Source organism: Nicotiana tomentosiformis, chromosome 9, assembly GCF_000390325.3.
Source record: "Nicotiana tomentosiformis chromosome 9, ASM39032v3, whole genome shotgun sequence".
Lineage (NCBI taxonomy): Eukaryota > Viridiplantae > Streptophyta > Magnoliopsida > Solanales > Solanaceae > Nicotiana > Nicotiana tomentosiformis.
Window position 1 is genome coordinate 106,400,607 of NC_090820.1, and position 11,927 is coordinate 106,412,533.

Below are 11,927 nucleotides of genomic sequence, written 5' to 3' on the forward strand. Positions count from 1 at the left end.
TTGAAGCAGACGCCCAATCTGTTGTGCCCGGGCTTCCAACACTTGTACACTTGTGTTGTTTTGGTCCTGTAGCTGTTGCACGCTTTCTACTAGTTGGCAGATTAGTGTGTAACAATGCTCTTTTTCTGTTTTGAAATCTTTGGTTTGCTGGACCATTTCATTCCCAAGGGCAAACAGCTTTTCCTTTAGAATTGTTATTTCTTTGCCATGTGTCTGTCTCAAATGGTGGGCCTGTTCTTCTGCTCCCTTAGCTAGTTTTATTTGAGCATCTAGCAAATCCTTTTCAGTTTCTATCAAGTCAGCTGCATAGTCATGGACCTTCATTATTAAGTTGTTGATGATCTTTTCATCTCTCTCGCTTCTTACAGGCATTTCGGCAGCTATCCTCATATTCCGGAGTTGGGCTCGGAGCGCATTGTTCTCTCGGGTTAACTTTCTCTTTTCACCTTCAGCTACCTGTTTCTCATTTTTTCCTCCAAGGCATGGATAGTGGCTTGATATTTCTTTTCTTTTTCTCCCCAGGCCAACCGTTCTTGGATCTTGTCATCAAAAGCTTGAACATGAGGCCTTTTGGTGGGCCTTTCTGGCTCGGGCTTTGGTTCCTCATCAATGCAATTCCTTTTCTCAAACCATGCGGCATAGCCCGGATCTACTTCACCTCTGGAAAGATCGGGTACTTGAGTATCCTCTTTCAAGTATTGGCACCCATTCCAGATTTGTTGAATTAAAGCTTCGGGAAGTGGGGCTTCGGGATATAGCTCAATAACTTGGACACTCAAGTCTTCATCCTCATGTACTACTTGATATCTTCCCAATTGCCTCAGAACCCTTTGGGGTGCATATGGTTGGATACTTCGCAAGCCTATCAATAGTAAATAATTCTTTGTGGTTGACATATATATAACTTCCCTCACCGGGAGCCATTCTAAAGTCCACTCAATCTGATTTGCCTTTAAAGCTCTCAAGTGGGCGATCCAAGCTTCAACCCCTTCCGGGGAGTTGTAGTTTTTCACTCTTTCTTCATAGCTGTCAATGAAGTTGCTCTTGCTTGGACCGTAGTTCATAAATTTCGGATGATGGCAAAGATGTTCAATTAACCACATTTGTAGAAGAATGTTGCAACCTTCAAAGAATGTCGCCCCCGACTTACACTGTGTCAATGCCCGATAAATATCCGACAATATTAGTGGAGCGAGTGTGTGATCTTTCTTGTCAGTTAGGACTTGTGCAATTCTGGCCATACGAATATCAACTGTCCCCTTTACATTTGGGAAGATCATGACACCCAGAAATGCCACTATGAAGGCAAAACGACGGTGAACTTTCCAAGTATCTTTGCTTTGTTTGTTGTTCAACCTTTTTTCACGCGTTTCAAATCCCTCTGGATGCCCATACTGGGAGTATAGGAAGTAGAATGAGCAGCAGCCCTCATTCACACGGTTCTTTCTTATTTGCTTACTGATGTTCATGATATCAAAGAAACAACGCACTGATATGGGCCTCGGGAATATGAGTTGTTGATTTCTCAAACCCCGACCAAAACCTGTATACCCCGCTATTTCCTCCAAGGTGGGAGTGAGCTCTAAGTCTGAGAAGCAGAAGCCATTACGGACAGGATCCCAAAAGGTCACTAAAGCCTTGATTAGGTCATTTTGTAGCTTAACTTTCATGATATCGGTGAGAGCACCCAGATGTTCGACTACCCAGTCTTGACCCTCTTTGTCTAAATCATACCACCACATTTAGAGCTGTAGCGGAGCTTGCTCTACGGCATTCAATGGTGGATTCTGGACGGTATTCATTCTGTACCTGTGAGCGGGTAGGGTTATGGTTGACTCTAATTTTGAAAGACAAGACCAGCAGAAGTAAAGGTGTCTATTTGTGCAACCTCGACCAAAATGGTCATTTTGCAATAGTGGCCCCTTCATACTTTTGAATAAAGTTTTGAGGTCGAAGTAAGGCACTTTTCTGGGAGAAGTGATGATTTATTGACAGACATGTCTGTTCTTAGCGAAAATAGCCCTTTGATAATTTAAAGGTATTCCAAGGCTATTCCGGCAAAAACGGTGCAAGACTTAACCGAAGCTGGGTCAATTTTATTTTTGATCAATGGACACACTTTATTTATTTGAATGGAAAAAATTAGGGTCGGCACCAATGAGGTTTGCCTACGTATCTCACATCCGGTGAGAATCACACCCACGTAGTTCGGTCAGTTTTGACAAAATTAGAAAAGCATGATATTGATTTACTTTTATTTTTGAAATGCATTTTCTTTTTCTTTTTCAAAACATTTTGGCAGAGTTTCGAGGCATTTTCAAATACCGGGATTTTCAGGCCAGGGTGAATTTTCTATTCTACCTCACTCTTGGTTTTTCTGTTGTTTTTCTTTCCTTAGTCGGTCAACAAGCAAGCCGAAACAAATGAAGGCACATGTAGTAGGTAAGATGCATCAGGATGGTCTTCTGGGTACACCTGTCCTAGATGGACCCAACCCATGTGTTGCATCCCCTAAGTCAAATGCACGTGATGCAGATAAGCATTCCTACTAGGGATCCAGCGTGAGGCTATGTTATTCTAGGTTTAAACCTGGGGTGTGTTCTAGACATGGTTTACCCAAGCGGACAACTTGAGCCGAGGTGGGAGCGACGTACCGGGAGCATGAAAGTCTACCCGGCCTAGTGGCTGATCCATCCTTGTTTTATTTGGTATGACCTCTAACAAAAAAGTGGGCCACGCGTACGTGTGCACCATATTTTTAGAAGACTCGGAAGGGAGGCGTAAGAAGACAGTTTAATACAGTTCAAATAATATTAAAGCGGTACATGAGCGGCAATTAGCACATTTGGCAGACAAAATATAGTAATATCAACAATCAATAAAGCCAAGTAAAAATCACAATAACAAGCTCGAATTCTTGAACCCTGAACCAGAGATTCTGGGTTCGATCCCCACCAGAGTTGCCAGAGCTGTCACACCTCCTTCTTCTCGAGAGGAATAGGGGAATTGTTTCCAATTAAAGTGACATTAATCGAAATGGGATTATTTATTTAATTCAGAGTCGCCACTTAAAATAATTTTATGGTGTCCCAAGTCACCAGTTTATTTAAAAATTCCAAATCAAGAAAATTGACTCTATTTGTGGTCTGCGAACATAGAAAACTGGGTAAGGAATTCTTTTAACCCGGGAGAAGGTGTGAGGCACTCTCGGATTTCGTGATTTTAGCATAGTCGCTTTAATCATACCTAGCTTAATCGATTTGTTTAATTACATATTTTAAACCTAAGTGTATTTGACCTTTTACCGCTTTTAATTATGGTGTTTATGGATTTAATCTTTGAAACAGATTACATGTGTAAGTCTGCTTTGTTTAGGGCACTAAAATTATGTTACGCGAACGTGTACACAATTAATTATATTTTATTAATTTAAGATTGTTTGGCTGAAGTTGTGCGAACGCATACCTCGATTTTATTTTGGATATCGAGATCATGTCACACGTACATGTACGCAATCACGATAAAAATCCGCGCCTAAAGCATTTCTACGAGTGTTTAATTAAGGTATTTTATTTACTAAGATTGTTTGGCCATGTCACGACCCAAAAAATTCCCTCCGTAGGATGTCGTGATGGCACCTAGTCTCTAAGACTAGGTAAGCCTATCAATGCAGAATAATAATAAATATCTGAAATAAATAAACTACAATTCAAACAATTTCAGCTCCCAAATTTCAGTATAAATAAGTCACAAGCTTCTAAGAATTTATTCTCTATGTCTCTATACATCACAGTCTAAAGCAAATAAGGAAGACAATATAGTAAGATAGAAGGGGACTCCGGAGTCTGCGGACACTGGCAGATATACCTCGAAATCTCCTCGTACAGCTAGTTTACTGATGCGTGGTCTGATAAGATGTACCTGGATCTACACAAAATGATGTGCAGAAGCGTAGTATGAGTACACCACAGCGGTGCCCAGTAAGTGCCAAGCCTAACCTCGGTAAAGTAGTGACGAGGTGAGGTCAGGTCAGGTCAGGCCCTACTAGAGAATAAATAATGACATGGTAAAAATAGTTAAATAATATAATAAGATAAAATGACAATGAAAATGAATCAAGTAGTATGTCACATTTAATTACATCAAATAATGGCAAATAAATACCTCGTGGAAACAAAACAGAATTCTTTTCAACTTTAAGAAAATCACAACAATAATCAAATGCAACTGCGGCCATAAATCAATATCAACAAGGGCACTCCCGAGGTACCGCCTCGTAGTCTCAAATTATAAAAAAATTCACAACATCACATTTCGTTATCTCACCGCGGGAGCCTTCACAATTTATTTGAAAAAAAATATTTTTTCCGAAATAGCATCCCGCGTTTTAGCCATCCTTATCACACCGCATGAGTTCTAGTAGTTCCCACTACTAGCCACGCGTATCAAGCCACCCTTATCTCACCGCATGTGTTTCAATACCCAGACCTTGTACCACCGCATGCGTATCAATATCATAATATATTACAATTTGCACCTCAGGTGCTCAAATAATTTAACTTGCCAAAATAATTCAACAACAATATTTTTTCACAATAAAGAGCTCACGGCTCATGTCAAAATAATTCAACAATAATATTTTTTCACAATAAATAGCTCACTGCTCGATCACAATGAGTACGAAAATCTTACAAAAATATTCAGGAGTAAATAATTCAGGATAATAATATTTCAAAATATTTAATACGTTGCTTCAATATCAAGTTAAAAATGTCAAATACTTCATATTAATAATATTTAATTTAAAGAAAATCAACATTCAAATAATGCATAAAATAAAAGTAACCAAGTTCCAACTAAACAGATAAAATAATTAGCAGGAAAATTCCACGCACCAAAACTTTCTGGCGAAATTTATGCAACAGAAATTTCCAGCAACCCTCTTTGTCCGAAATCCATTCCGTTTACCTTCCGAAATCCACCCGAGACCCTCGGGACCTTAACCAATTATTCCAACATGTCCCAAAATACAATACGAACTTAGTCGAGGCTTCAAATCACATCAAACAATATCAAAACGACGAATCGCACCTCAAATCAAAATCTATGAACTTTGAACTTTCAAATCCTATATCTTGTGCCGAAACACATCAAATCAATTCGGAATGACTTCAAATTTTGCACGCAAGTCATAAATGACATAACAGACATATTTCAATTTCCAGAATCAGATTCCGACCTCGATATCAAAAAGTCAACCCCCGGTTAAACTTCCCAAAAATTCAACTTTTGGCATTTCAAGCTTAATTCCACTACGGACTTCAAAATAAAATTCTGATCATGCTCCTAAGTCTAAAATCACCATACGGGGCTGTTGGAATCATCAAAATTCTATTCCGTTATCGTTTGCATATAATTTGACATCCGGTCACTATTTAAACTTAAACTTTTAATTTTTCATCAAAATTCTACATCTCGGGCTAGGGACCTTGGAATTTGATTCCGGGCATACGCCTAAGTCCCAAATCACAACACGGACCTATCGGAACTATCAAAACACTAATCCGAGTCTGTTTGCTCAAAATGTTGACCAAAGTCAACTCAGTTGAGTTTTAAAGCTCTAATTCATATTTTAATCCATTTTTCACCTGAAAACTTTCTGAAAAATTTTACGGACTGTGCACGCAAGTCGAGTAATGATAAATAGTATTTTTCGAGGTCTTAGAATATAAAATTAATTATTAAAGTTAAAGATGACATTTTGGATCATCACAGACCATGGTCACACGAACATGTACCTTGGTTTGTTTTTGACATCACAACTATGCCATGCGTGCGTGTACATAATTGTAATAATTAAGTTGATTATAAATATCTTAAGTTATGCTTACGTCTCTAAACTAAATACTCTATGTCATATGGCTAAATGCAAAGGTTCGATACTAGGTGATATGTTTGTTTGTATTAGATAAGGGCAGCCTATGTATTATCTGTCAAGCAGGACTAAATTTAAAGTTTGAGGCCTGATAAGGACTGAGTCCAGATGAACTCTAGCCCAAGACATATATTTGGGCCTAGCTAATGAATTCAGTTCAAAAGAATTTGGGCCTGCTTGAGTCTAATTGACTCTGGCCCAATGCATATTTTAAGGCAGCTAGATGAACTCAGTCCAAACGATCTGGGCCTAGTGATCATGGAGTCCAAATGGACTTGGCCCAATACCGTGTTATTAAGCAATCAATCGACTAAACATATTTAATTCAGAAGAATCTGGGCCTGATGATTGAGTCCAAATGACTTTGGCCCAATTTTCATTTTTATGAACAAATAAATGAAATTAACTAAAGACATTTGGGCCTAGTGATAATGAGTCCATGTGACTCTGGCCCAATTTTCATTTTTATGAACAAATAAATAAAATTAACTAAAGACATTTGGGCCTAGTGATAATGAGTCCAAGTGACTCTGGCCCAACTCAATGTTATTAAGAATTCAATCAATTAAACACATTTAATTCAGGAAGGTTTGGGCCTAATTATGAGTCTGGATGACTCTGGCCCAATATCCATTTATGGACAAATTACTCAAAAATAATTTGGACCTGATGATAATGAGTCTAAGTGACTCTGGCCCAGTGCATATTTGTGTGAATGAGTTTTGAAATTAAAATTTGTAACAGCAAAATTATCAGATTTTTACCTATATTTTTGTTTATCTAAAAAAAAGAGTTAACAGGGGTCTTGGGATACGAATAAAATAAATTAAAATTTTGGTTAATTTTTAGATAATTTCCTACTGATTGCCTATGCCTCTTAGTAACTTATGTTAAAATGCTAAGTTTAAGACTCATTGTGTATTTGTCACGATCCAAAATCCAACTAGTCGTGATGGCACCTAACCCAACCCGTTAGGTAAGCCAATTATCAACTAATCTAATTTCAATAATAATTATTAAATCAATTTAAGTGAATAAAGGTCTTAATCTTATACAATCCCTAAGAACCGGTAGTACAAATCATGAGCTTCTAAGAATAGAGTATACAAAGCGGAAATAAAATAAATACATAGTCTGTTTGAATAGTACATAAACAAAGCTTTTATAAATCTAAGGCTACCATGAACAAGAGGCAGCTACAACAGGAACGCAGGTACATCTACAAATCCCGCAACCATCGAGCACAGCAACAACAACAGTCAATATCTGCACGCAATGTGAAGAAGTGTAGTATTAGTACAATCGACCTCATGTACTGAGTAAGTAACAAACCTAGCCTTAGGTTAAAAGTAGTGACGAGCTTCTACCAAGGTCGGGTCCAAAACAACTAATTCACAACAGTTCATAACGACATAAAGCAAATAATACCATAAGTAACTCAGAGATAAATGCTCAGTCACATTATGATTTTAGAAATAGTAGTTCTTCCTTTCAAGTACATCAGTGAAAATCCAAATCTTTTGCCAAAGTTACCAAAAATGTGAATACGTTTGAAAACAGAAATTGTTCCAAAATTCTTTCAATAATAAATAAAATATCTCATTTTCTTTCCGGATAACCAGTGTAAAACAAATGCATCACTATGCCCATCTGTCAACATGTGTGAGAAATCATGAATAATGTGATACCGTACAGCATGAGGAAAAACACATCTCTATGCATATATGTCATGTGTGCATGCCAATGCAATGTATCTCAGAGATTGCACTCATGTACTCACACTCTCTCAGAGTACTCAATCTTATTGTCTCGTATTCTCTCTCATTGTGCTCAGCACACTCAATCACTCAGCGCTACACAATACCTGCTGTGGCGTGCAGCCCGATCCCTGTTTATAGTCAACTGTGCTCACTGGGGGTGTGTACAGACCACGGACAACTCACGTGCCATAATATAAATATATGGATCCGCACGGCCAACTTACGTGATGCACGGCAAACTCATGTGCAATAATAATATAAGGATCCGCACGGCCAACTCACGTGCAATATTAATATAAGGATCCGCACGGCCAACTCATGTGTTGCACGGCCAACTCACGTGCAATAATAATATATGGATCCGCACAGCCAACTCGCGTGCTGCACGGCCAACTCACGTGCAATAATAATACAAGGATCCGCACGGCCAACTCACGTGCTGCACGGCCAACTCACGTGCAATAAGAAGCCAATAAGGCATGCTACAGGTGGGCAGCCCCGATCCATATAATAGTAATAATATACATAAAGCCAACATGGCCTGCTGCGGCATGCAGCCCGATCCCAAAAATATCCTCACAATCAGGCCCTCGGCCTCCCTCAGTCATCAATCTCTCCAGTCTCTCTCTCATGGGCTCACAATGTCATAAGAATAACCCAAAATGATTATATGATGTATCAATAAATAATAACAGAGACTGAGATATAATATGCAAAGAAATGAATATGACTGAGTATGAATTTTCAATTTAAAATAAATATTTCACATCAATATGACCTCTTTGGGTCCCAATAATACTGGCACATAGCCTCAACATGATTTTTAATATACTTTTTAGTTCATTTTCTTTAACACATAAAACTGCATGAAAAATGTCAAGATTATTTAACTACAAAATTCCACAGAAACAATTATGTCATAATTTCTATAGTGCACGCCCACACGCCCGTCACCTAGCATGTGCGTCACCTCCCAATGATTTACATAATACATACATTCAGGGTTCATACCCTCAGCTCCAAGATTAGAAGAGTTACTTACCTCGAACAAGCCAAATCCAATGCCGAGCAAGCTAAACAATGCTCCAGAAATCTCATTATGTGCGTATCAACTTCCAAACGGCTCGAATCTAGTCAAAATAATTTGATTCAGCCCACAAAAATTATAGGAATTAATTCCATATCAAAATACTAATATTTTCCAAAAATCCGAAATTGCGACCCAAAAATCACCCGTGAGGTCCACGTCTCAGAATCCGATAAAAATCACAAAATCCGAACCCCCATTCAACCACGAGTCCAACCATATAAAAATTACTCAAATCCAACCACAACTCGGCCTTCAAATCCTCAATTTAAACTAAGAGGGTTTTCAAACTTTTCCAACTTAATTCACCAATTAAATGATAAAAACAACCATGGATTCGGGTAATTTAACCAATATTGAGTTAAGAACACTTACCCCGTTGTTTTCTCTGAAAATCGCCCAAAATTTGCCTCAATCCAAGCTCCAAATCGTTAAAATTGAAAAATGGGACGAAGTCCCATTTTTGAACTTAAACTTTCTGTCCATGCCTCTCTTCTTCGCGAACGTGACATGCCCACAAATTTAACTCTTTGCGAACGCGACCGTGGCTTCGCGAACGCGAAGCTTTACCAGCTCAGACCTTCGCGAATGCATAGAACAAGGACCCGGGGTCCCCAATCGCCTCACTCCTCTTCGCGAACGCGACACCTCTCACGCGTTCGCGATGCACACACAGACCATACCTTCGCGTTCGCGTTCGCGTTCACGTCCTCTCCTTCGCGAACGCGAAGAACAAAACCTCACACTCAGAAAACACTCTGCGCGAACGCGAGGGCCCACTCGCGAATGCGAAAGAGAAAATCAGAAAAATGTAGCAACAGATCAGCAATCTCACCAAGGCCAAAAATGATCCGTTAACCCCCCGGAACTCACCCGAGCCGCTCGGGACCTCAACCAAATATACCAACAAGTCCTAAAATATCATACGAACTTAGTCGAGCCATCAAATCACCTCAAACAATGCTAAAATCATGAATTGCACCTCAATTCAAGCCTAATAAACTTTGAAACTTTCAATTTCTACAAATGACACCGGAACCTATCAAATCACGTCCGATTGATCTCAAATTTTGCACCCCAGTCATAAACGATATAACGGAGCTATGAAAATTTTCAGAACTGGATTCCGATCTCGATATCAAAAAGTCAACCCCCCTGGTCAAACTTCCCAAAAATTCAACTTTCGGCATTTCAAGCCTAACTCCACTACGGACCTCCAAATAATTTTTCGGACATGCTCCTAAGTCCAAAATCACCATACGGAGCTATTAGAATCATAAAATTAAATTCTGAGGTCGTTTACACATAAGTCGACATCCGATCACTATTTTAACTTAAGCTTTAAAGCTTGGAACTAAGTGTTCCAATTCATTCCAAAACCTCACCGGACCCAAACCAACTGCCCCGGCAAGTCACACAACAATTGTAAAGCCCAATTTGAGCAGTAAATAGGGAAACGGGATTGTAATACTCAAAACGACCGGTCGGGTCGTTACAGTATTTAAAACAAAAATCAATGCCTTTACTTGAATTATCAATTTAATTTATCAGCCAAAATTTTAGAGTACAATCTCATAGACCCAATTGATTTGGGCCTGAAAATGTACCTTGATGGCTATTAAGTTTGCTTGTAAAACCTAGTTTTTCATGACTTAGAACTGATGGAATCAGATTTACTATATTTGATTGTTTCAAATGAAATGGTAAAACTACTAATTAAACCAGCCCATTGTACCGGATAGTATAATATAAAAGCTAAATTATTACATTAGTGATAACAAATCTATCTATTACTACTTTAATATATTTTCTAAAAATGTGTGTGTGTGCTGTTTTTGTTTCTACTATTACACGCGCACATACAGATTCTGTGAATATATAAAGCTTTAAATAGGTTTTTTTTATAGTTTTAAGAACATTTTAACATGAAAACTATCATGACTTAATGACTAAAGCAGTATGAATAACTAACCACTCTCAACCAAATAACTTTATGCAATATTCAAACAGAACACAGATTTTTGACAACCAGTAGAATCATAGTCATGATACAGCAAGATTTAAACATTTAAATTGTTTAAGAAAGTACCTTGATAGCAGCAGAAACAAATAAGTAAGAAAATAAGTCTCTAAAAGATTGAAGTAAAGCAGCAGCAATGAAACCTAGTAGAATAAGAAGACGACCAGATTTTAAAAATAGGAAAGGAATGTATATTTTTTGATTCTGAAAGATCAAGGTTGATTTTCAAAAGTTTTTCCTTTGAAAGAGAGCAAAATCTCAAAGCAGTCTATAATGTGTCTATAATGTGTCTGTAATGTGTATTCCGATCTAGAATCAATCCCCCTCTAATTAAAAAGGAGGAGTGTATTTATAGAGTGAGAGAGTGAAAAGGGATGAGAATTAGGGTACAAAAGAATCTGCCAGAATTCCCTATAAATTAGGGAAATGGCATCTTTCTTAACATAAATGGACAGTTGTCCAATTTCTAGTACCTTCCTTATCTCAGAAAAGGGACAAGTATCTAATTTCTGAATATTTTTGGATCTTATCCCTATTATCCTACTTAGCATTGGGACAGTTGTCCCTATTCTAAAAGTTTCTAGTATTTTCTAAATAATTTTTAGAATTAGGATTTCAAAACTGACCCTTAAGGGTCTTAGAATTACCTCAGAACTAGATCGATTTTGGGCCTGAGTCAGGTGACTCTGGGCCTAAGGACTTTGGGCTCTTTTAGCTTTCACAAAGCTATGGGCCTATCTATTCATTCAGACAGGCCCAATTTATGAGCCAAGTAGAACGGGCCATTTCAGTGAGGCCCAGCTCTTAACCAATCCAAACAACAGTAAAAAAAAAGGGCAATTAATTTAACAAAAAATAAAAAATAAATAAAAAAGCAGTAATAATAAAAATAAACTCATAACTAATAAAGATAAAACATAAAAATAAAAATAGAAAAAAAAAAGATAAATAAAATAAAAAATAACAACACATATTAAAACGCTTAATAAAAAATTAAGGAAAATAGAATATGTCTAAGCACTGATTTTATATTTTTTTATTTAAGATTGTTTAATTTAAACAATTTAACCAAAATATGAGACAGTAATAAATAAATAAAATTAAAAACAAGAAGAACAGTAATTG

General features: G+C 37.6%; 1 long non-coding RNA gene across 1 annotated transcript; it reads right to left on the reverse strand.

Annotated features, from left to right (window-relative positions):
- Positions 1 to 6,920: 6,920 nt before the first annotated feature.
- LOC138899622 (uncharacterized) lies at positions 6,921 to 11,105 on the reverse strand. Its single transcript, XR_011411373.1, has 2 exons — positions 8,738 to 11,105; positions 6,921 to 7,201 (listed from the first exon to the last, which is right to left on the reverse strand). It is a non-coding gene; the product is annotated as an uncharacterized lncRNA (long non-coding RNA).
- Between the last annotated feature and the right edge of the window lie 822 nt (positions 11,106 to 11,927).